The sequence below is a fragment of the Apodemus sylvaticus genome, chromosome 14 (assembly GCF_947179515.1).
Source record: "Apodemus sylvaticus chromosome 14, mApoSyl1.1, whole genome shotgun sequence".
In the NCBI taxonomy this organism is placed as follows: Eukaryota; Metazoa; Chordata; class Mammalia; order Rodentia; family Muridae; genus Apodemus; species Apodemus sylvaticus.
The window spans coordinates 48,837,604-48,863,777 of NC_067485.1; the positions used below are offsets into that span (position 1 = coordinate 48,837,604).

General features: G+C 38.3%; 1 protein-coding gene across 4 annotated transcripts in view; it reads left to right on the forward strand.

Annotated features, from left to right (window-relative positions):
- The window catches only part of Cdk13 (cyclin dependent kinase 13), a 91,039-nt gene that overhangs the window by 7,728 nt on the left and 57,137 nt on the right, over nucleotides 1-26,174 (forward strand). The window lies entirely within an intron of this gene.

The following is a 26,174-nucleotide window of genomic DNA, read 5'->3' on the forward strand; positions in this document are numbered from 1 at the left end:
TGTGAATGTGTTAGAGAATGACATGTTAGTGAAATAGGGAATTTACATCAAAAAGATTTAGATTTATTGAGTACCACAATGAAAGGAACTGGAAATTGCATTCTTATTTTCTATTTTCAGTTATACAAGGACACTTTCACTGGGTTGCTTCAATACTTAACATAGTATGTAAGAGTAAATTCTTTTACCTCTTTGGGAGTAATATTTTCTCTTTAGATACTGCTCTTTATTTTTTTTTTTTATCCATTTATAAAGACAGTAAAGTTCATAGTAGAATTTTTCAGTTAGTACAGAAGTATATGAAATTGAAAGTGTTCTTTTAAGATTTATTTTTATGTGTATGTCATGCTTGCATATATAGTAGTATGTTCACCCATGAATGCATATTCCTTGAGGAACCAGAAAAGAGCACTGGATTCCCCAGAACTGGAGTTACTTACAGGAGGTTGTGAACCATGTGGGTGCTAGGAATCAAACCTAGATTCCCTGCAAAAGCAGCTAGTGCTCTTAACCACTTAATCTCTTCTGCCATTGTAAGTGTTCCTTAAGGGTAGGCAATCATGTGACTCAGTCTAGCCCTTGCTTTAATCTACATACATGAATCATTGGCATTTGACATTTTGATGAATGTTCTTTCTTGTTGAGTTCATTTTTATTCATTATTTGTGTGCACGTGTGTTTGCATGCTTACAAGTGCATGTGCATGTTTATGTGCCAAGGGGTGCATGCTTATGGAGTTGAGAGAACAACGCGGATGAATTGGGTTTTCTTCTTTTGTCCTGTGGGTTTAGGGATTGAACTGAGGTAGTCAGGCCTGATGGCGAGCACCCTGATCTACTAAGCTATGTTACCTCTAGTGGCTGGGGGTTTTTTGTTTCTGTTTTTGTTTGGGTTTTTTGAGGCAGGACATTGCTATGTTCACTAGCTGTTCTAGTACTAGCTGTGTAGCCTTAGGCTAGGCTTTCATTCATGACCATCTGCCTGCCTTTGCCTCCTCAGTTGGTGGGATTACAGGTATGTACCATACCTGGCTACATTTTATTTTTAATCAGTAAGTAGTGAGTGTGTGCATTTGTGAGGCACAATGTGAGCTTCTAGATAGTTTAAAAAATCTATTGTGTCACATTGTGATTGGTGTGTGTGTGTGTGTGTGTGTGTGTGTGTGACTCCCTGGGATTCCATCCCTGTGTGCATCACCACTCCTATATGAAACCTCCCCTTAGCAGTTTTGAAATATCTACTGCACTACTAAATATATAGTCATCATTTTGTGTAATCACTAAATCTTATTTTTCTTAATTGACATGTTGTACACTAGGATCAGCAGTTCTCCTTTCCCTGTATGTTCTTTTCCCAAGACCTCTGTTACACATAATCCCTCTCTCTGCTTTTACAGATGTTCTTAAATGTTTGGTAGAGTAATAAAGTCAGACTTGTCTCTTAGATTTTACACTGAAGTCATAGGGTGTTTGCTTTTCTTTGCACAACTTATTTCACTTTAATCTTTTTTCAGGTTCATCTACAATATTATAGATGACAGCATTTCCTTATTTTTTCAAACCTTTTTGTCTCTTTATGTGTGAGGGTGCACGCACATGTGTCTCCTTTTCAAGTGCAACAAGCACCAGAAACTGCTGGGCCATATTTCCAACTCCCCAAAGTACATTATTATTATTATTATTATTATTATTATTATTATTTGTTGTTGTTGTTGTTGTTGTTGCTTTAAGTTATGTGTATATGAATCTCTGTGGGTTTGTACAGTGTACATCAAAGTTAAAAGGTATTGGATTTCCTGGAGTTAAGAGGTAGAGGGGGACAATTGAGCCATCTCTCTGGGCTGGTTTTCCTTTTTACAGTATTTTACTCTGTATATATGTACCACTTTTTTTTTTGATTTGCTTTTTGAGACAGGGTTTCTCTGTATAGCCCTGGCTGTCCTGGAACTCAGAAATCTGCCTGCCTCTGCCTCCCAGAGTGCTGGGATTACAGGCGTGCGCCACCACTGCCTGGCTATGTACCACTTTTTAAAAACTGATCATCTGGTAATGAAAACTGATGTTACTCCCTGTATTGACTATTTAGCCTTAGTAAGCATGGGAGTATAAAATTTTAGTTCACTGATTTATATGGAGAAATCAGATTATTGAACCATGTGATAATACTATTTCTAAAGTATTGAGGGTCCATTACACTGCTTTCCATAATGGTTTTGTTAATTTTCATTAGCACCAACAGTGCAAAATAGTTCCCTTTTCTCCAGTACCTATTTTAGTTTTATTTTCAGTTTTCTTTTCTTTTTTTTTTTTTTTTTTTTTTGGATTTTTGGATTTAGTTTTTTTGAGACAGGGTTTCTCTGTATAGCCCTGGCTGTCCTGGAACTCACTTAGTAGACCAGGCTGGCCTCGAACTCAGAAATCTGCCTGCCTCTGCCTCCCAGAGTGCTGGGATTACAGGTGTGCGCCACCATTGCCCGGTTTATTTTCAGTTTTCTTATCACAATACTGAACATCTTCCCAAATACTTATTCACCTATCACATCTTTTTTTGTTATTTCAGTGTTTCATATTTGGAATTAGATTGCTTAATGTTTTGCCAGAGAGTGCAGTGTCTTGGTCTTTACTTTCTTCAGTAATTTCAGAGAGCAAAAGCTTATCATTTTTATAAAGTGCAAGTAGCATTTTCACTTTTATGATTTATAAGATTGGGTAATTAAAAAAAAAAACTTTGTTTAACCTTGAAGTGAAAAAGATTTTCTTCTTGGTTCTTGGGTTCATCTTTAATGTGTAATGGTATTTCACTAGCATACTTCCAGCTGTGGGTTGTCCAGATGTTGTTTATAGTCTGATGTTAATTCTGCTTCCTCAAGAGGGGTTGCTGCTGCTGATCAGCCCATCACATACTCAGGGGATCTTATATGAACCTTCTCCCCATGTTAATTGGTCAATAAATGTTAGAGCCTGTGATTGGGCAGTGGAGGGGAAGGGTGGGACTGGAGTTTTGAGAGTGGGTACAGGTAGAGAGGCAGAAGAGTACCAGAGAGGAAGGAAAGAGGACTGAAGAGGGGGAGGAGGAGGAGGAAGCCATGATGGACCAGGAGAAACTGCAAGTAACAAGGGGTTTTGTAGCTGGGGAATAAATTAGTATAGTGTTAGATCTGTCTCATCTAGTTGTATAGCTTATAATTATAATAACTGGATTATGTGTTTTTTATAAGGGCTTATTGGGGCTGGAAATTCCAGCAACACCTTCCTCCTTGCATATTCTTAGATTTGCTGTTAGAACGTGTATGACATGTGTCTTATCTATAGACACAGAATTTTAAAATGTGGGGTCATATTACTTATACACTTACCTTTTCAAATGCTTTTCACTGCTTTGTATACGTCTCACTTGTTGAATGTCCCCTGACCAGTGTGATAGAGTTCTTATAATGCAGTCTGCATTGTTTGTATATTTCAAAGTTTCTATTTTGAAAGATATTTCTCCTGATTGTAGAATCTTAAATCAGTATTATTTCCTTGTCAGTATTTTGGACTGTCTACACCTGGCTTCCATACTTCGGTGAGAACTTTTAATTTTGTTTTTTCTTCCAGCCACTTGATTTTTATATCCAGTAAGGTAATTTTTAAGGTAGTATTTCTTAACATCAGTATATGACAGTTAAGAAATATTAACCTAATCTAGATGAGAAAATATTCAACACCCAACCACCAGTTCATTAAATGTGCTAGTGTTAAAGAGTCTAAAATGACCCTGAGAATCATATTATGTATGTATGTGTGTGTGTATATGTGTGTATGTATGTATGTATGTGCAGTTTAATGCAACTCACACCTTTATCTGGCATCCATGGGGGGGGTGGGGGTTGGGGGTTGGGGGGGGTGGGATGTGGGGTTGGGGGTGTGGGGGGAGAGGCTTGATGTACCAGCATAGAGGGATGCTAGATGGGTGAGGCAGGAGTGGGTGAATGGGTGGAGGAGCATTCACATAGAGACAAAGGGGAGAAGGGGAGGGGGGATGGGATGGGGAGGTTTGTGGAGGGGTAATGGGGAAGGGGATATGTGAAATGTAAACAAATAAAATGATTAATAAAAGAAAAAACACATCTCAGGTCATTGTTTAGTGAAACATGAAGATAGTTTAGGTTTAGTAATCTAGAACTTGTTACAGAAAATGTGTAAAATGTTAGTTGTGTGTCTTTTTTTAAAATGTGTATTAGTTGACCATAAAATGGAATAAAGTGTTGAATAATGTGCCAATACTTTTTTTCCATTTTATCTTCAACTAATACTCTGCTATGCAGAGAATACTGCATTTTACTATTAATTAATGGACATCTAAGTTATTAAGTTTTTCACAATTAAGATTAATGCTCCTTGCTGGATGATGGTGACACATGCCATTAATCCCAGCATTTGGGAGGCAGAGGCTGGTGGGTCTCTATGAGTTTGAGGCCAGTTTTGTATGTAGAGTGAATTCCAGGGTAGCCAGAGGTATATACATAGAGAAACCCTGTCTTGAAAAACCAAACCAGCCCTTTCCCCCTAAAAAACTATGCTCTTACGAGCCTTTATTATATAAAGTTTTAAGTGTTTTTACTTCTTTTCAGGTATATACCTAAGATTTGTTGGATCATGTAATTTTTAACATTTTGAAGAACCACCAAACTATTTTTCATAGTAATTGCATCAGTTTTACACTAGCAATGAAGGGGACCTCCACTTATTCTACATCAAACCTACAAAGTGTATTTGCTTTATAGCCACCTCTCACTTGACTATATCAGTGTACTGACAATTTTGAAGTTTTGGTTTCTTTTAAAAACACAGAAATATTATAAGAAGTTTTTGTTTTAATTCTAGGTTCAGGATTTGGGGCTACTTCAGATTGTCCACAGCAGTTGACTATGATTGCCTTGTGCTCTAGCAGGGGTGTGTTTTTGCTGTAGATCATTTCTGTGATTGTGTGACGTTTGGAATTCTGGGGACTTTTCGGAGGGTATCTAATGCTAGGGTCCCAAGAGGTGGTGGAGGTTAGTGGTTACTGTTGGTCTATTAGGTAGTTGTGCACAAAGAAGAAACAAGAAATTCAATATCCTGATGGCAAGGATCAAACTTGTCCCAGCTGGAAGAGCTCTATCTAATGATAAAGTGTTGTCCCCTTCTGACCCCTGACTTTATTCAGGGACTGCTTTCCTGTCCTCTCTATCCTGTTTTCCTGTATTGTGTTGTTTTCTTAAAAGAAATATCTTTAACTTCTTTTTCTCTTTAAAACTTGGAATTTGATTGTGGTTTGTTTTTGAGACTAGATTTCACTGGGTAGCCAAGCTAGCTTGACATTTATCATTACTCTGCCTCAGCCTCCTGGAGTTGGAATTATAGCCCTGGCTCTACGTTTACGATAGGTCTTTTATACTTACTAGATATCTCAGGCATACTTAAATATTTTCTCATTTTTATCACTTATAATAGTCTTGTTTTGTCTGCCCCCCTCCCGCCCTGCCCTGGAAGTTTTTGGCTAGTCTGGTAGCCCTAGAGATCCTGCTGGGGGTTGTAGATGGGGATCTGAATTCAGGGTCTCATCGTTGAGCTGCAGGTTCTCCTAACCACAGCTGTCTCTCCAGACTATTGGTTTTTCAAAGAACAAGTTCTTTGTTTCACTGGTTCCTTTTCCTTTTTCCTTTTTCCTTTTTCCTTTTTCCCTTTTCCTTTTCCTTTTTTTTTCCCTTGTCCTTGTCCTGTCCTGTCCTTTCATGTTAATTTTTTGTGTTTGAGGCAGGGTCTCCTATAGCCTAGGCTGGCCTTGAATTCATTGTATTACTAAAGATGCCCAAAATGGAATTAAAGGTGAGCACCCTCCTTCTAACCTAGGTAGTTATTAGTTCTTTAGACTGTGCTTTAATCCCTATTTCATAAGTTTCTGCCATGATCTGTATTCATTCTTCTACTAATTTTAGATTTGGCTTTTTTGTCTTTGAAGATCCTAAGGTAAATTATTTGATGTCTATTTAATACAGATTTATTTCTTTTAATGTGAGCACTCATCCCTAAATTTTGTTCTTAGAACTGTGTTCGTTTTATTTCAATGGTTCTTATTGTACTTTTGTTTTGAAATTACCTTCATCATTACTGGGCATAGTGTGCCACACCTGTAATCCCAAAAATTGGGAGGCAGAGTTATGAGGTTCCCTGTAAGGGATCCACAAGATTATGTCCTTTTGTTGTTGTTTATATCTCCATGATTGAGAGTGCATGTTAAAGACACCTACTAGTCTCTGTTCCAATCTTGTTTCTTTTTGTTCTAGAAGAATTTGTTTTATGAGATTAGTTACATTGATATTTGGTGCACATACATTTAAAATTGTTATGTCTTTTTGTGGAACCATTTATTTTTAAACATTTATAGTGTGCACATTAGCATGTCCACCCACATGTGGCATAGCAGAAGTGGGTCAGGAAAACCAGGGAGTCAGTTGTCTTTTGCCATGTGGATTCTAGGGATCAAACTTAGGTAGGTGTTCAGGCTTGGTGCATGCACAAGTGTGAAGTCCTTCTGCTGTTTTCCTGTGTTATACACAATGTACTTTGGTCATATTCGCCTCCTTAAGAATCTTCTCTTGACTCACTCTCAGTTGCCTTCCTGATTCCATGCCTCCTTCCAATGGATCGTTGTCTACTTTCACCACACTTTTATAATTGCAACTCAGTGAGGTTACCAGGGTTGTTTATGTAAGGGTTTGTTATGAGCATGCGAGGGTGGGGGTTTGTTTATAGGGACATTGGCACCTTATTAGTGTCTGCATGGCTGAAGAAATTCTTCCCCCAGCAACTATTCTCTGTACAAATCTTCAGGGAGGGCTAGGGCCCATGAATATTCCATGATGGGTGTTGAGGACTCAATTTCCCAGAGGTGATCACAGCTGCTTTGAGTTTAAGAGTTCCACAGTTGTTTTATGCCCTAAAAGTCAGTTCCACACTGCTCCAACCTGCGTCTTCCAGCACTTAAATTCTTCCTTTGTTTGCCTATTGGGAATTGAACTCCATACATGCTGGTCAGCCATTCTGCCACTGGACTGCCTTTTACAACTCAGTGAAGGTTTTTGCATTCCTTCTGCTTCTTCTGTGATGTTTCCTGAGCTTTGAAGAGGGAGTAAGTGTTCCATTTATGACTGGATACTTAATGATCACTTATGTATTTGACCAGTTAGGAGATTATGTTGTCCCTGCTGAGCTGAGGTACTTCATACAGTCTTTTTCAATTTTACCTGTTTTCCTGAAAGTTTCATTTTTATGACAGAATAAAATTCTATTATGTGTGTTTATGCCACATTTTTATTATTCATTTATTGGTAGAATCTGAAAATACTTGTAATTTGCATTTCTCTGATGGCTAAGATTATTGAGCATCTTTAAAAATATATAGACAATTTGCATTTGTTTCCCAGTCCACTTCATTAATTTTCTCAGATGGCTACTTTTTTCCATTCTGTAGATTTCTCCTTACTTGATTAACTGTTTGTTTCCTGTAATTTCCTTCCTTCCTTCCTTCCTTCCTTCCTTCCTTCCTTCCTTCCTTCCTTCCTTCCTTCCTTCCTTCCTTCCTTCCTTCCTTCCTTCCTTCCTTCCGTCCGGTTTTTTGGATTTGTTTTTTTCCAGATAGGATTTCTCTGTATAGCCCTGGCTGTCCTGGAACTCACTCTGTAGACCAAGCTATTCTCGAACTCAGAAATCTGCCTGCCTCTGCCTCCCAAAGTGCTTACAGGCGTGCGCCACCACCGCCTGGCTTCCTGTAATTTCATGAAGTCCCACTTGTCAAGTGGCTTTATTCTCTTGAGTAGTCTGAGTTCTATTGACAAAGTCCTTGCCTGTGACTTACTTTGAAGTGTTTCCTTTCCCCTCTGTAACAGTTTGAGTCTCACATCTTTTAAGATCTTTGATTCACTTGGAGCTGATTTTTGGGCAGGGTTGAGAGACAAGGACCTGGTTTTATTCTATTTTTTTTCCTCACATGTTGACACCCACTTTTCCCAGCACCTTGTTTAAAAAAAAAAAAAAAAAAGAAAGAAAAGGCTGTTTTTTCTTCAGTGTGCATTTTTGATTCCTCAAAATTAGATGGTCATAAGATATATGGACTTCAATCTACATCCTCAGTTCTATTCCATTTGAGCAATGTGTTGTGTCTGTTTTAGGGTCAATATCATGTTTTTGTTGCTATATGTCTGTAGTATTGCTCAAAATTAGGGACGAAGGATGAATACTCGTAGTTTTTGAGTGTTAATTATTCAGGATTGTTTTGGCTATCCTGCTTTTCATTTGTTCGTTTTCTGTGTGTCTGTGTCCATGTCTGTCTGACATTTAAGATTATTTAATTCTACCAAAATAAATGAACAGGGAATCTTTAATTCTTTTGGTATTTCCCTCAGTTTCTTTAATTTCTTAAAAGTTTATTATGCAAGTCTTTTTTACCTTTTTATTTTTTTGAGAGAGGGTTTCTCTGTGTAGCATTGGTTGTCCTGGACTCACTCTGTAGACCAGGCTGGCCTCGAACTCAGAAATCCGCCTGCCTCTGCCTCCCAAGTGCTGGGATTAAAGGCGTGCGCCACCACTGCCTGGCATCTTTTTACTTTTTTGAGATTGGGTTTTTTATATTATGTAGCCCTGACTGTCTGGAACTCGCTATTGTATAGACCAGACAGACCTCCTACTCAAAGAGATCTGCAGACCTGCCTTTGCCTCTTGAGTGCTGGGATTAACCATCATACCAAGCTTTCTCTCTTCCCTTCCCTTCCCTTCCCTTCTCCCCTTCTCCCCTTCTCTTTTCTCCTTCTCTTCTTTTTTTCTCTTCTCTTTTCTCTTTCTCCCTTCCTTCCTTCCTTCCTTCCTTCCTTCCTTCCTTCCTTCCTTCCTTCCTTCCTTCCTTCCTTCCTTCCTTCCTTCCTTCCTCTTTCGTTTTCTCTTTCTCTTCCTCCCTCCTTCCCTCCCTCTCCTCATCCCCTCCCTCCCTCCCCTCCTTAAGTCTGTTGTGAATAGGATTGTTCTGATTTCTTCATAGTATGTTTTGTATTTATATAAAAGATGATTTTTGGGGGGGGACGGTGGAATTTTATGCATAAAATCAGGTCATCTACAAAAAAAGGATACTGTGATTTCTTCTTTTCTATGTGTATCCACTTTAGCTCCTTCACTTGTCTATTAAACATTTCTGATTTTGCTGGAAATGCTTTGAGTGTTTCTTTGTTTAGTGTGTGGTTGTTGGGATATCTATATATTGCTTTTATTATGTTTAGATATGTTTCTGGTATCCCTGTAGTCTTTAGGATTTCTGTCATAAAAAGATGCTGATTTTTTGCAAAGGTCTATGCTCCATTTAATGAGATGATAATGTGATTTCTGACTTTCAGTCTATGTAGTGAGTTATATTTACTGGTTTATGTATTGACCCATCTTTTTATCTATAGGATGAAACTAGTCTAACTATGTTGGCATATCTGGGTAAAGCCATCTTGACCATGACATCTTATCTTTTCTGTGTGTTCTTGAACTCATTTTGCAAGTATTTTAATGAGGATTTTTGTATTAGTGTTTTATCAGGGAGATTGGTGCATTTTTTTTTGGGGGGGGGTCTGGTTTTTGTGTCAGGGCTTCATAAAAAGGATTTGGAAGTATTTCTTCATTTTCTGTTTTGTGGAATAGAGAGTGTTAGTTCACTGAAGGTCTTGTAGAATTCTACACTGTATACACCTGCTTCTGAGGTGACTTGTTTGTCTTTTTAGTTGTGAGACTGCTGCTTTTTTCTCACTGGTTGTGAGGGATCTGTTGCTCATTTCATCTTGATTTACTTTTGGTAGGTCATGGTTATCTTGAATTTCATCTATTTCTTTTAGCTTTTTCAGTTTAGTGGAATTATAAATTTTTATATTATGGCCTTATGATTTTATTTCCTTAGCATCTGCTGAAATGCTTCTCTTTTCATCTCTGATTTTTTTTTTTGTTTTGTTTTTTTTGTTTTTTGTTTTTTGGATTTGGTTTTTTCGAGACAGGGTTTCTCTGTATAGTCCTGGCTGTCCTGGAACTCACTCTGTAGACCAGGCTGGCCTGGAACTCAGAAATTCACCTGCCTCTGCCTCCCAAGTGCTGGGATTACAGGCATGTGCCACCACTGCCTGGCTCATCTCTGGCTTTATTAATTTGTATCCTTTCTTTTGGTGAATTTGGCCAAAGAAGGTTGTCAATTTTCTTAGAACTCACTGAATCGTTGTAATTTTTTCACTTCTATTTTGTTAATTTTACCCCTGATTTCTATTTCTCTCTTCTCCCTCTTCCCCCCCTCTCTCCCTCTCCTTTTCTCTCCCCCTTCCCCCATTCTTTCTCCCCCTTCCCATCCATTCCTCTCCATCTCTCTCTCCCCTTCCTTCTCTCCCCCACTCCTGGTGTTCTTGTTTCCCAAGACCTTCAAGTGTAACATTAAATTATTAATGTGAGATCTCTGCAGACTTGATTTCTAAGATCTCTTACCACCATCTTCATTGTGTCTTAAAGGTTTCGGTTTGCATTTTCATTCAATTCTAGAAGTTTATAAATTATCTTCCTGATTTCCCCCATGAAAGACTTTCCATCAGTGGTGTGTTTTGCTTTTATCAGTTTGTGTATTGTCTTTCTGTTGTTACCCAGCTTCATTCCTTTGTGATCAGGTAGAATGTTGCATGCTCTTTTAATTTTCCTCAATATTGTCACTGATTTTTGTTGTTGTTGTTGTTGTTCTAATTTGTGGTCTATTTTGGAGAAAGTTCTATGGGCCACTGAGAAAAAAGTGTATCTTCAGTGTTTGGCAGAATGTTCTATAAATGTCCATTAGCTCAGTTTGATACATGATCCTATTTAATTGTATAATTTTTGTCAGGATAATCTTTCTATTGGTAAGTTGGGGTATTGAAGTCATTGACTGTAATTGTGTTGTGGTCAATTTGTTATTTTTTGATCTTAGAGTGCTTTCTGTAATGAAATTGATGTCCACATGCTTCATGTATAAATGTTTAGGAATGTAATATCCTTTTGGTGAATTTTTCCTTGAAATGCCCTTTCCTATCTCTTTTAACTAGTTTTGGTTTGGAATCTATTTTATCAGATGTTAGATTAACTATACCAGGTTTTCTTAGTTCCATCTGCTTGGACACCCATTTCCATCCTTTGTCCTAAGTCTGTCACTGATGATACTCATTTTAGAGGCGGTAAAAGATGATCCTGTTTTCTTTTTTCCTTCCTCCCTCTCCCTCTCCTCCTCCCCTTCTCTCCCCTCCCCTCCCTCTCCTCTCTTCTCCCCTCCCCTTCCTCTCCCCTCTGTTCCCCTCCCCCCTTGTCCCCTCCTCTCCCCCTCTCCCTCCCCCTCTTGTCACCTCCCCCTCCCCTCTTCTCTCTCCTTCCCCTTCCTTCCTTTCCCCCTTTCCTTCCTTCATTATCTTAATTTTTTTCATTTAGTCTGTCTGTCTATCTATCTATCTATCTATCTATCTATCTATCTATCTATCTATCTATGAATGAATGAGATAGGGCTTCTCTGTGTAAACTCTTTTAACTTGGAACTTGCTTTATAGACCGGGCTGGCCTTGAACTTAGAGATCTGCCTATCTCTGCCTCCACAGTGCTGGATCCTGCTTTCTAATCCAATCTATTCCTGTCCTCTTATTGGAAGATTGAGATCATTAATACTGAGAATTATTATTGAGCAATGTTTATTCCTGCCATGTAGTTGTGGTGTTTTCTTAGACTTCATTTGGTTCACTGTTATAGGATTATATAGTGTTTTCTCGATAAAGTACCTTTCTTTAGACTGACATATCCACTATTCAACTGACTTGATTTGCATAAACTCCTTCAATTTGTTTATTATGGAAAGTTTTTCTTTCTCCTTTGATTGTGAATGTATGCTTCCCTGGGGTAGTAGTTTGTGTTGGTGTGTGTGGTTTTTTTTAAAGGTTATAGAAATCAGTTCAGGACCTTCTGGCTTTCAAATTACACATTTTTTGTTTTGTTTTTTTGTTTGTTTGTTTGTTTTTTTGGTATTTTGGATTTGGTTTTTTCGAGACAGGGTTTCTCTGTATAGCCCTGGCTGTCCTAGAACTCACTCTGTAGACCAGGCTGACCTCAAACTCAGAAATCCGCCTGCCTCTGCCTCCCAGAGTGCCTGGATTACAGGCGTGCGCCACCACTGCCCAGCTAAATTACGATTTTTAAAGTTATTTTTCTGTACCCTGCTGTTCTATGTGGCTTGATTTTCCTCTCCTGTAGCCTTCAGTGTACATTCTTTGTCTGTTTTATGTGATGTGGGGAATTTGTTTTCCTGTCTTGTCTATTTGATGTTCTGTATCCCTTTTGCACCTTGCAGCTTCTCTTTCCTTTTTTGGGGAGAATTTTCTTCTGTGATTTTGTTGAAAATATTTTCTGTGGTCTGGGGAGATGGCTCAATGGTTAAGAGCACACTGACTGCTCTTCCAGAGGTCCTGAGGTCAATTCCCAGCAACCACATGGCAGCTCACAGCCATCTGTAAAGGGATCCGATGCCCTCTTCTGGTGTGTCTGAAGACAGCAACAGCAACAGTGTACTCCCATACATAAAATAAAATAAAATCTTAAAAAAGGAAAAGAAAATATTTTCTGTGCCTTTGAATTGGGTTTCTTCTTTTCCTATGCATATAGTTATGTAGACTTAGTTATTTTGTAATGTCTCAAATTTCCTGCTAATTCTGTTCCAGAGGCTTTTTTTTTATTTAAATTTTATTTATTTTTAAAGATTTTTTTCATGGAGTTACTTACTTTCTTTGTTTTTTCTTTAAGACCTACTATTCTCTTTTCCACATGATTCAGTACTTTGGTAAGACTTCCTCTGAGCTTTTTGTTTTGCTTCTTGAACTTTTCACTTGGGTTTCATTTCAATTGAGCTTTTCTTTAGTCTCTTTAGCTTTGGAAATTAATTGCAAAGAGTCTTCTACTCATAGAAGATGAAATAAGTGGCACCATACACAGTGCCTGTGCCCCGAACACTAGTCTAACAAAGGAAAAGGACATCTCAATTCTACAGAAACATTGTACCCCCTGCACATTACAGATATTTCCAATTGGAAGATGACAAGAAAGAAAAATTAGATTAAAAATGTATTTTCAAATCTTGAACTATTTTTAGTATTTTATTCAGCTGTTTGTGTTTTTGAAGTTTTCATTCAGTTAAGGGTTTGTACATATCCTCTGTTTTTTGAAGATATTTATAATTGCTATTTTGAAGTCATTGTACATTAAGCTAGGTTGCTTTTCTTGGGCAATATTATGCTGGGGGCTAATGTCAGGAGTAGTGTTTTTTGATATGGGCATCTGGTCTCACATTGATTTGTTCAGTGAGTGTTTAGATCTTTGCTTGATGTTACTCCACCTTGTCTCATTTGGATCAGCGGAATGGTTCTTGTTTTTCATTCTGAGAGCCATTCTGTTGGTGTTTGAATAGCATGGCAGGTGTGGTATTGGCTCAGCTAGGGATATAGGTACCGACTTCTGAGCCTACTTTAGTCTTAGAAGATTCTTGTTGTTGATCCTCAGAAGTTGGTGGAATGTACTCTAAATTCTGAAAATAGCCTTTGGGTAGCAGGGACTAGGGTCATAGTGGAAATGAGTAATGCTTTGTAGGGGCTGGGAGCAGATCACAGAATATTGCATTGTTCTTAGAGGAGGCTAGTCCTTGGATCTGTATGTGGGATTAGGAGCATAGGACACTATGGTTCCAGTGCATCTTGGTAAATGGGTTTAACTGGTTTGGAAGTCCAAACTGGTTTGGAATTCTTGGTCCAAGTACTTTCATGTGGTTTCCATGGAAGGATGGGCAGGAGGGGGGCAGAATGGGTATGGAGACCGCTCTTGAGTTCTGAGTTGGACTCCAAGTGTTGCTATGGTGTGGTAGGTGGGGGTTGGTTGTTAGGCTTTGGACACCAGAGCTAGGATACCTGCTTCTCTGCTGTGGCTGTACTGTTTTTAAAAACATTTTTATGTGTATGGGTGCTTTGCATGTTTGTGCAATATGTGTGTATAGTGCCTGTAGGGGCCAGAAGAAGGTGTTGGATGCCCTAGGACTGAAGTTACAGACAGTTGGAAAGTTGAACCCAGGTCCTCTTAACACTTGAACAATCTCTAGCATTTCCACTGTGCTTTTTATTTGACATTGAATTTTTTATTTCTAGCATTACTTCAGTTTGGTATTTGTTTGTTAATAATATCTCTTTAATGAGTTCCATTTTCTTATCCTTCATTGACTTATTTCATTCATCTCTTATTCTGTGCTCCTTTTTAATGCAGTCAGGAGATTATGCAGGCTCTTTTTCATTTCTTTGAACATATTGTTTTAGATTCCTGGTCTAGAATTTGTCTGAGTCTCTTTTCATTCTGGGCCTTTACTCTGAGGTTGATAACTTTTAGATGGGATGTTGTATTAACTTTTCATGTTACTTGTCTTTTTATACTGGGCTTTTTGTACCAGGAGTTAGATCCATAAGTCCCTCCCTCCCTCCCTCCCTCCCTCCCTCCCTCCCTCCCTCCCTCCCCCCCTCCTTCCCTCCCCTCTTTCCTTCCCTCCCTCCCTCCCCCCTCCCTCCCTCCCTTCTCCCTCCCTCCCTCCCCCTTCCCTCCCTCCCTTCTTTCCTTCCCTCCCTCCCTCCTCCTTCCCTCCTTCCCTCCTTCCCTCCTTCCCTCCTCCCTCCCTCCCTCCCTCCCCCCCTCCCTCCCTCCCTTCTTTCCTTCCCTCCCTCCCTCCTCCCTCCCTCCCTCCCTCCCTCCCCCCCTCCCTCCCTCCCTTCTTTCCTTCCCTCCCTCCTTCCCCCCTCCCTCCCCTCCCTCCCTCCCTCCCTCCCTCCCTCCCTTCCTTCCTTCCTTCCTTCCTTCCTTCCTTCCTTCCTTCCTTCCTTCCTTCCTTCCTTCCTTCCTTCCTTCCTTCCTGTTAGTATCTGTAAGGGTCAGTTAAGAATACTTTCTGCAGTAGTTGTCATTAACTAGAGTACGCCCCCTGTGAAAACAGAATAATAGTTAAGTATACAGCAGTCACTTCATTCTGTATCACTAGTACTTTGCGAACTGATAATATTAGTTACAATGCATATTAATAGAAATAAGAAATGGGAGACTAGTAATTAGCATTGGGTAATAGAGATAAAAGAGGGTTATGTTCATAATAAAGGAGCTATAGTAGTAGGGAGTGGTTGAGGAGTGATACAGCTTTGTCTGAAGGAATACTAATATGTCACTGGTATATAAAATCACCCCCGTTTTTCTTTAGGTTTCTTGAGACAGGATTTCTATATGTAACAGCCTTTGCTATCCTGGAACTGTTTTTGTAGAGCAGGCTTGTCTGGAATTCACAGAGACCAGCTTGCCCCTATCTCCTGAGCACTGGGATTAAAGTGCTCAGCTAATAGTCCAGTTCTTGGACTGAGCACAGAGACTCTGCAAATCAGACCAGACTATATTCTTTGGGAGATGAAAAGGCAGAAGGAAAATAGTTGTGGGGAGCAGTATAGGACAGCAGAGTAGGGTCAAGTTCCTGTGCTCCAATGGTGTAGGGCATTAAAGAGAAAGGAGATAGGTGTGGTGAAGGAGTGAGATAGGTGGATAGAGGTATGAAAAATGTCTGGGGTGATTATTGCCTTTGTTTTTATTGAGTTCCTGATGAAGATGATGAAGGAATAAAGAGAGGATAGGCACACAAGCACATACAGAACACAGAAAAGCTGGAATCTAGTGGGCTGTGCTTGCTTTGCTGGAAAACGTTAGCAAGTTTATGTATAGGGCAGAGGGAAGGAGAGTCAGCTGGTCTTTGTTGGACTTCTTTGTATGGGAGCGGTGTCAGGTTGTAGTCAGTAGATATCTGTAGTTGTTAGGTTTTACTCACTGGCCAGTGTTTATAGAACAGTCATACCAAACTTTGTTATCCCTCTCTGCCTCATTCTGTGGTTAAGGTCCTGCCATTCCTTTGGGTTTGAGACATTCCTTGATGTAGCCATCAACAATACAAGTCACTCTGGACTTTATCCACTCTTTTGCATGTTCATTCTGGGCTTTCTTGCTTTCCACCCTTACCTGTGGCTGGGAAGTCTCTGTTGATAGGTAATTCTGCCGCCCTGACACCCCCCCCCCCCCCCCCCAAATTCTGTTCAGAGTCTGAGATCTGGTCACATCTCTTAGAATTCATTATAGAAATTAGAGTACTATTCTAGTGAAAAAATTCGTTTTAGACTCCTGATGCAAACAAATGCTGGCACTGTCCCCTGCCCCTCTTGATAATTGCAGTTCTTGTAGTTCTTGATAATTCCTACTTGTTGCTTTGAGTTAGTTTCAGTTTATTGAATGCTGTGCAGATCTGTTAAGGTTTCTTTTTCAGTCTTGGAGTATTCTGTTTGTCTTTTTTCATAATACTGAAATACTAATTCTGTACCACTTGCTCTGAGTTTTCTGAGAATGTGGTTTACACAGGGTGTCAGCTGCCAAGACACCACAGAAGCACACATGTTTCTGAAAGTATGTTGTGTTCCTATTCTGTTGATTGTCAGTACCACACACTCAGTGATGAGGAACTTTTTCCTGACTTTTCCTGCTAATGCTTCCACTAACTTGGGTATTACCTTTTCCCCACCAACCATGTAACTTTTCAGATAGTTGTTTTTTAAGCTTTCCCAGCTTATTCATTGAAAACTCAGGCCAACTCTACCTGACTGTTGTCTGCCATTTTGGATATCTCAGTAGGTTTTTAAAACATGACTTTTAAATTTTTATTTTTATTTGTATGTGTTTAGTTGTTAGTTTCTATATTAGTGGATTCTAGAATTTTTCTATAAACAAGATTATGCCATCAGAATTGACATAGCTGGCTTTCTTGCTTCTGGATTTAATTAGCTTTTTTTCTTGCCTAATTACAATGACTAGAATCTCCAGTATAATGCTAAGATGGCAAGAAGAGATTTTCCTCTCTTATTCTTAATAGTGGATGGAAAACATTTATTCTTATTTAATTATAAATTCTGGGTTTTGGTATTAAAGAAAATCTGATTCTGGAGTGCCTTGTGGTAAGTGACAAATGTTCAAATTTCAGCAAATGGGCAGATTGCAGAGAACTTCAGCCTAATTTTTGAAAGAAAGCTAGCTAAGAGCTGTGAAAGAGTCCAGTATGGTAGCTGAAAGTGGCACCAGGGTTTGGATAGGGTGACTTGCCTGCCTCTTGATTCTTCCTCTAAGTAGTTTCTGACATACATGTAATAAGTCTCTTGGCATGCTGTCCTAGTTTCCCCATCTACTTTCTATATATTTTCATTGCTGAAGGAAGAGCAAGTCAAATGAAATGTGTTTTGTATAATGATGGTCATTGTGTTATATTCATTTGACCAAGGACTGCTATCCAAATGGCATTAAACTGTGGAGTATAATGTGACAAAATAAAATTGACTTGGATTATATTATGTTCTTTTCTTTAAAGAAGGTATAGTTTGATATGGCAATGAGGTAAATGTCTAAAAAGTTATGAATGACAGGTCTGGTCGGTCACAAGACAGGTGCTGATAAGGTACTATTTTGTCATGGAGTTCGTAAGGCTGTATGAAGGAAAGACTCTTGGACTATCTTTGAAAATTGGGAAGGATTCCACCAGCAATGGAGAGGTGTTCCTCTTTTACCACATCCTCACCAGTATTTGCTGTCACCTGAGTTTTTGATCTTAGCTATTATGACTGGTATGAGATGGAATCTCAGGATCATTTTGATTTGCATTTCTCTGATGACTAAGGATGTTGAACATTTCTTTCAGTGCTTCTTGGTTATTCGATATTCCTCAGTTGAGAATTCTCTGTTTAGCTCTGTTCCCATTTTTTTGATAGGGTTATTTGGTTCTCTGGAGTCTTCTTGAGTTCTTTATATATATTGGATATTAGCCCTCTATTGATGTAGGATTGGTAAAGATCTTTTCCCAATCTTTGGTTGCTGTTTTGTCCTATTGACAGTGTCCTTTGACTTACAGAAGCTTTGCAATTTTATAAGGTCCCATTTGTCAATTCTTGATCTTAGAGCATAAGCTATTGGTGTTCTGTTCAGGAAATTTTCCCCTGTGCCCATGTGCTCCAGGATCTTCTCCAGTTTCTTTTCTGTTAGTTTCAGTGTGTCTGGTTTTATGTTGAGGTCCTTGATCCACTTGGACTTGAGCTTAGTACAAGGAGATAAGAATGGATCAATTTGCATTAATTCTTCTATATGTTGACTGCCAGTTGAACCAGCACCATTTTTTTGAAAATGTCTTTTTTTCCACTGGATGGTTTTAGCTCCTTTATCAAAGATCAAGTGACCATAGGTGTGTGGCTTCGTTTTTTGGGTCTTCAATTCTGTTCCACTGATCTGCGTGCCTGTACCTGTACTAATACCATGCAGTTTTATCACTATTGTTCTGTAGTAGAGCTTGAGGTCAGGGATGGTGATTCCGCCAGAGGTTCTTTTATTGTTGAGAATAGTTTTAGCTATCCTAGGTTTTTTGTTATTCCAGATAAATTTGGAAATTTCTCTTTCTAACTCTATGAAGAATTGAGTTGGGATTTTGATGGGGATTGCAGTAAATTTGTAGATTGCTTTAGGCAAGATGGCCATTTTTATTATATTAAACCTGCCAATCCATGAGCATGGGGGAATATTTCCATCTTCTGAGGTCTTCAATTTCTTTTTTCAGAGACTGGAAGTTTTTGTCATACAAATCTTTCACTTGCTTGGTTAGACTCAGATCAAGATATTTTATATTATTTGTGACTGTTGCAAAGGGTGTCGTTTCCCTGATCCTTTGAGTATAGGAAGGTTACTGATTTGTTTGAGTTAATTTTATATCCAGCCACTTTGCTGAAGTTGTTTATCAGGCTTAGGAGTTCTCTGGTAGAATTTTTACTTAAGTATACTATCATATCATCCACTTTTGTATCCCTTTGATCTCTTTTTGTTGTCTAATTGCTCTAGCTAGAACTGTAAGTTCTGTATTGAATAGATGAGGAGAGAGAGGGCTGCTTTGTCTAGTCCATGATTTTAGCAGGATTGATTCAAGTTTCTTTCCATTTAGTTTGATGTTGCTACTGGTTTGCTGTATATTGCTTTTACTATGTTTAGGTATGGGCCTTGAATTCCTGATCTTTCCAAGACATTTTAACGTGAAGTGATGTTGAATTCTGTCAAATGATTTTTCAGCATCTAATGAAATGATCATGTGGTTTTCTTTTTTCTTTGAGTTTGTTTATGTAGTGGATTATGTTGATGGATTTCCATATATTGAACCATCCCTGCATCCCTGGGATGAAGAGATGGAGGATGTTCTCCATAGTTAGTGAAAACACAGTAGCATTGGTCAAATCTAGTAATTGTTAGATATATTTGTTTTCGTTATGGTGCTGTGATACAAAGTATTGAAGAAAGTTTCTCTAAGTTTAATTGGGTTAGATGGTTTAGTTATTTTTATTTTAATGCCTTGAGACAAATAATGTGGGAGGATCATTGGGCAGAATATCTCTAGCTCTGTCATATTAAGAGGAGGTGGGTTCTTGGTGTATGTTTTGTGTATGTGTTTGGATAGTCTCATGTGTTCCAGCGTGGTCTAGAGCTTGCTGTGTAGCCTTAAACTTCGATTTGATTTTTCTAGATTTGATTTTTCTACCTCCAACTCTTGAGTGATAGAATTATAGTTGTGCTCCATCATACTTGGTTTATGTTGTGTGGATGATTTTACTCAGGGCTTCTTGTATGCTAGCTAATTATCGGTTGAATCCAGTTCAAATGAGGGGAAATTTTAGATAGCTGTTAAACATTATGCTGAGATGTTAAGTATCCCTTTGTCTGGCAGATACAGGAGGTGATTAGAGCTGTGTTAGAAAAAACATTCTAGGCCTGGTATTTGGTTAATTTTAAATGGCTGGACAAGGGCTTTGTGTACATGCTATATAATTAAGGCGTTTTGGTAGAGGGGTAATTGGAAGATTACTCAGGTAGCTGCATTGAGAGTAATTAGAACAGGTGGAGATTTCATGTAGGAGCCTGGTATAGAGACACTCCAAGAAAGTAATTATTCTGAATCTAGTAGTGAGAGTAGTGGTAGCTGTTTAGGTTAAAGAATCTGGGGACTAGTTAAAACTAAAGAAGAGTAGAGTTGACAGGACTTGGAGATGAATTGAATATGGGAAAAAGAGACCTTATGCAGTGTACAGTGACTTTAGGTTTTTGCCCTTTTATCAGGCACCAATGCAAGAGAATAGGAAATGTTTCGGACTTAATGCACCTTAATAGTTGAGCTGTATTGTACCGAGGGCTATGTATAGTAATTGGAAGTGAGGAGGAGGTGACTTTTTAAACCAGGGGTTCACATCCATTTCCGGTATAGAGGCATACAAACTAGCTGTACAATTCAGACAGTTACTGATAATAAATTACACATTTATTTAAAACAATTCTTTGATATGAATACAATGCTATTAAAGACCTAATCAGATTTGATACTAAAGAAATGCTTGTGCTTTTTCACTTTTACATAAAGAATTAAATGTTGACTCAGTGCTTAATACTGTCATATGTAGAATTCTTCAGTTTTTCAGAGTCGATTAATATTCTTGTTTTATGATGGTCAGTACCAAGTACATTGCTTTGCATAAACAATACAAAATGGCCAAGGTAGGTTTTTGGTCCTTTGAGAAATTGATGGAAATCATATCCTAATCCCATGCCAAAATCCATCTGATGATTAATTTGTAAAAAAAAAAACTCAGTGATTCAAACAGCCTAAGAGGCTGGGGTCTAAGCTATCATGTATATCTTAGCTACTATTGCTGTGAAGAGACACTTATGACCAAGGTAATTATTATAAAAAGCATTTATTGTGTGCTTGCTTACAGTTTCAGAGGTTAGTCCATTATCATCATGGCGGGAAGCATGGCGACAAGCAGGCAGACATGGTGCTGGAGAAGTAGCTGAGAGTTCTACATCCTGATCCATAGGCAGAGAGAGAGAAAGAGAGAGAGACTGGGCCTGGCATGGGCTTTTGAAACCTCAGAGCCCACTCCAGTGACTGACACACTTCCTCCAACAAGGCCACACCTCCTAATCCTTCTAATCCTTTCAAATAGTGCCACTCTCTGGTGACTAAACATTCAAATATATGAGCCTGTGAGGGCCATTCCTATTCTGACCACTACAATTTGTAAGTATAAATTAAAATCTGTGTGAGAATAAATACAGTAAGGAAGAAGAACCTTAAGAGGCAAAAGCTGCCAGCATATATAGTCAGGAAGAAAGTAAGGAAGCAGAAATGGTAGGAAATATTTTTAAGAATGTACTTAATATTGTCATTGTAAACATCAAATTTTTCTTGTTCTAGTTTTGTAAAATATACTTATTTCCTACTTAATTTTAGTGACTATGAGTTTATGGGCACAAGAGTTTGAGCAGTAGGAAAGATAAAATAGCAAGGTACCAACCAACATCTTTTGATTAACCTGTCTACAATTTAAAAATAATTATTATTATATATATAAGAATATAGATATGGGTAAGGATATGAGATAAGCATTTTTGACAAGCTTACAGGCTATGCTATTTGTGGTCAATATTTGGTAAGGTAAGGTTCAGGAGTGTGGGGCATCAATAGTTTACCAGAGCAGTCAATTTTAAATAGGTGTGAAGTTGCATGTAAGGTGGAAGTAATTATAGTCTGGGAGAAGACATGCCTGGTAAATCTTGGAACTGAGGTTGTGAGCGTGAAGAAAGTTGTGAAGGTTGGCAGTAACTACTAAGAAGAAAAGGCAAGTGAAGGATTTGGAACATGTAAAAAAAATTCACTCAGTAGTGAGTATTGGTCTGGTTATTCTATCTATAGTAATAAATGGAGCAGAGAGAATATATCAGTCTCATATGCTAGATTAAGATAAAAAGGTGGTAGGGTGAGAGAGAAAAGTGATTTTGAGGATAAAGTGAGCAGTCTGGTAGGCCACATAATGGTCCCTTAAGATACCCATGTTATACTCCGTGGAATGTGTATATAGAGTATGTTGTGGCAAAAAGTTGGTATGATTAAAAAGTAGTTGTCATTAAATTAAGGATTTTGAGATGGAGAGATAATAAATTACCCAGGTAGTTCATATATGATTGAGTGAAAGGTTGAGTCAGAAATGCTGTGTAATGATAGAAACAGAAAGGAGGAAAGAAATATGATGGAAAGAGAGGCCTGAGTGATAGAGGTCTTGAGTAAGTGAAGCTGGGAGTGGTAAGAAAACAGATTTTGCCAAGAGATTTCAGCAGAGATAGATGGTTTAGTTTTTCAGAGCTCACTGGTCTTAAACTATGAGATAATGTGGATTGCTCTAAATCATATTTGAGGTAGTTTGCTACACTAGTTTCAAAGAGTATGGCTTTAAGGGAATATATAGGGAGTTAGGATCAATAGGATGAGGCCGTTGCTGATTTGATAATGTGTGTTTGCTGGGAAATGACATTTATAGCCTGGTTAAATAGATAGAGAATAGTAAAATCAAAAATAGAGAATGTTAAAAGGAGCAAATACGACTTTCCCAGTCTTAATTTCAGACGGTGCCAGGTCTGATGGAAGCCATAGTTTGACTATAACAGTACGGAATAGATAAGATAGATATTAAATGAGATACATTTAGTAGTCTTCTACAGTGCTGTTGGAAATAATTAGCAGAACACTTAAAACAGTGCATAATAAATTTAGTACAGAGGAGCATCGTTTGTTGTTGTCAGTCTTTTTAAGCCAAGCCCTTGCAAGTTGAACTCACTATGTAGACTATGCTGGTCTCACACACACAAGAGATGCCTGCTTCTGCCTCCCTAGTGCTGGGGTTAAAGTTATGTCTCCATGTCCAGCCATTTGAAATTTTGACTTAGGAAGGTAGGTAAGTGTTGCATGTATAAATCTTTTAAAAATTATACACAAATAATTTAAAATCTAAATTGTGCATTTAAGAGAAAAATGCACTTTTCAAAAATGAATCTTGTTTAATCTGCCTAACATAACAGTTTCCACTTTCGTTTTCCTGCAAATGCCTTTTGGTTTTGCTTATGGCTCAGTGAAGTTTCATTTCGTGTATGTACTGTGTGTTTTTTTTTTTTTTAACACATTTGTATGTTGATAGACATCTAAAGTGGTTCCATTTCCTAATTATTGTACACTAAACATGGAGGTAGAAAGATAACATTTTGGGGAAAAAAGACAACATGGTTATTTCTGTTTTGGTAAACATTTCATACCTCTTTTGAGGACATTTACTTAACGAGCTTGTAAAGTTAATGTGACCAAGAGAACTCCCTGAGGATGTGAGACAAGGCAGAAAAAGTGGGGTAAGAAAGATTGGAGATGATGAATAACAGTAGTATTGGATACTTAATACACATTACATGAGTTTCTGTGTTTCCTATCATCCTAGGAAGTTATACTGGGAGATGGTACCCAATGATGGTTTGGATATTCTTTAGCAAAAATAATTTAGGAAACTAAAATTAGGAAGCTAAAATTGTGATAAAGTATTTTGTCATACCTAGTTTGATATACTTGGTATACCTCTAGGCCAGTGAACATTATAAAAAGAGTGAAATCCAACTTAGATAGTTCAAGGGACTTTAGAGAGGTCACAGAGGTAATGAGGATTCAAGGAGCTCATAAAGGATGCTTAGTCAGGAGTAAGCTGACCTCTGAAGTGGCAAGAACACAGTGCTGTTGAGGCTGGATGGGAACTGTGGAAAGAGGGTGCATTGCAGTAGCCATGATGGCAAAAGGACAAATCAGCCTGAATTTGTGTTTGTTCACCAAATACAATGTTAAGAACTGGATTCTTGCAAAGTCTCTGATATAGTTGAGCATGTTGAAAAGAACTCTTTAGGAGCTGAAAAGATGGCTCAAGGATTAAAAACACTATGCTCTCAAAGGATCAGCACCAAGGTCAGGCACCTGCTCTAGGAGATCCAAAGTCCCCTAATGTCTTCTCTCCTTAAGGCAGCTGTTCTCAGTTTGTGGGTAGCAACCCCTTTGCTGAGCCTCTTTGGCAAATTTCAGTCTTCAAAAATATTGGTATTACTATTCATAGATACAGCAGCAAAATTACAGTCATGAAGTAGCCATAAAAATAATTTTATGGTTGAGAGTCACCACAATATGAGGAATTGTATTAAAAGGTCGCAGCATTAGGAAGGTTGAGAACAACTACTACAAGGGACACTTAACTAGCCTAATTAATAGTGAACCCTAGTTAGTTTGAGTTGCAATTCTGGTTTTGAGTTGTATGAGTTTGTGAAAATTTCTTAGGAGCATAATCTCTCTTTATAACTATCTCTCTCTTTCTCTTATTTTATGAGAAGGTGTCAGATGCCCTGGAACTGGAGTTACAGACAGTTGTGAGCTGCTATGGGGATGCTGGGAATTGAACCCAGCATCTCTGGAAGAGCAGCCAGTGCTCTTAGCCACTGAGCCATCTCTCCACTCCAGCCCATCTCTTAGCTTTTTAAAAGATGTCTTTTAAAACTTTTATTATTATGTATATGTCTGTGTATACATATGTGCAAAATTAAACATATTGTCTATTGAAACCAGAAGGGGACTTTGGATCTCCTAGAGCAGGATGCCTGCCTGACCTTGGTGCTGACCCTTTGAGTGCCATAGTGTTCCTAACCTATGAGCTATCTGCTCTGCTTCTGAAGAGTTCTTTTAACTTGTTGAAAACCAAGCAACGAATAATTAATATGTACTCATTGTAGATTCAACAGTATAGAACTATTAGAAGAAAACATTTTAATTGTATTAACTTATGTGAGTATGTGAGAGTGTGTGTGTGTGTGTGTGTGTGTGTGTGTATTGAGGTCAGAGGATAGCTTGCAGAAATTGGTTCTCTTCTAGTGGATTCTTGGAGATTGAATTTTTGGTACTAAGATTTCTTGGCAAGCACTTTGACTGAACTGTACTGTCAGTCCTAGAAAAATTTTAAAAGGGGAAATTTTATTTATAAAAAAGTATTTTAGTAAGATCATTATAGTGTAATTTATTACAAGTTTGAACATGCATTTCTTTCTCACTCTTACAACCATATGCCTGAATCATGAGTAAAGTGATAATGCTTTTAGTAATGTATGGCAAAATCATTAGTAAAAGTTACCAAATTTTCATTTTGTTTTGGTTTTTTTAGACAGGGTATCTCTGTGTAGACCTGGCTGTTCTGGAACTTGATTTGTAGACTAGGCTGGCCTAGAATTCACAGAGATTTGACTGCTTCTGCCTTCTGAGTGCTGGGATTAAAAGACATGCCTGGCTGAGTTTCTTTTTTTTTATATTAAATTTCAGGCTACCATACTATGATTTTCATTTAATTTTATCCTTAGCCTAGTAATTTTGCTTGTATTCTAGAATTCTAGAATGTTTATAAAAATATTTCTAATGCTAGCCATAAAAGGAAATATGCTATTCTTTTGCTTCTGTCCATTTTCACTATGGGTTCCTGGAATTTCTTGCTTTTACTTTTCCTACTTCCTGTAATTTCTGGTAGTTTACTGTGCTAACCTGTCCTACTTTATAACCATCATTTCTACCACAGTCTACTAGGAGCTGTCTTTCCTTATGTTCAGTATGTTAAATTGTGTTAACCTGTCTCCTGTAGAGTTAAAAATTGTGAATTTAATCACCTACCACCCCCACATGTACACAAAACCTAGCTAGTTAGTTAAAGCCCTAAAAAGAAATGGAATCCAATTTAGATGGTCAACAGATTTTTTTTTTTTTTAAAAAGACTGTATTTCCAGTACAGATACATTTTTTTCCCAAAAATATTTAGGAGATGTGTGTACACAACTGAGTGTTTGTATGTGTACTACCCTGTGTTCATAGTAGCCTGTGGAGGTAAGAGGAGGGTGTCAGATTTTTTGGAACTGGAGTTAGGGATGCTTGTGAGCCTCAATGTAAGGGCTGGATTTTTAATGAAGTGTTTGCAGGGGTAAGATAGAGGAGTAGCAGGGAACTCTGAAGTGTCAAAAATAGGAGTCACGGTGGTGAAGAGGCACAGTTTGTGCCAGAAAATGTAACCAAGCGAAGGGAGAGGACAGGGAGTGGGTGGGAGTGGGAGACTTTACCTGCTGCTATCCAGG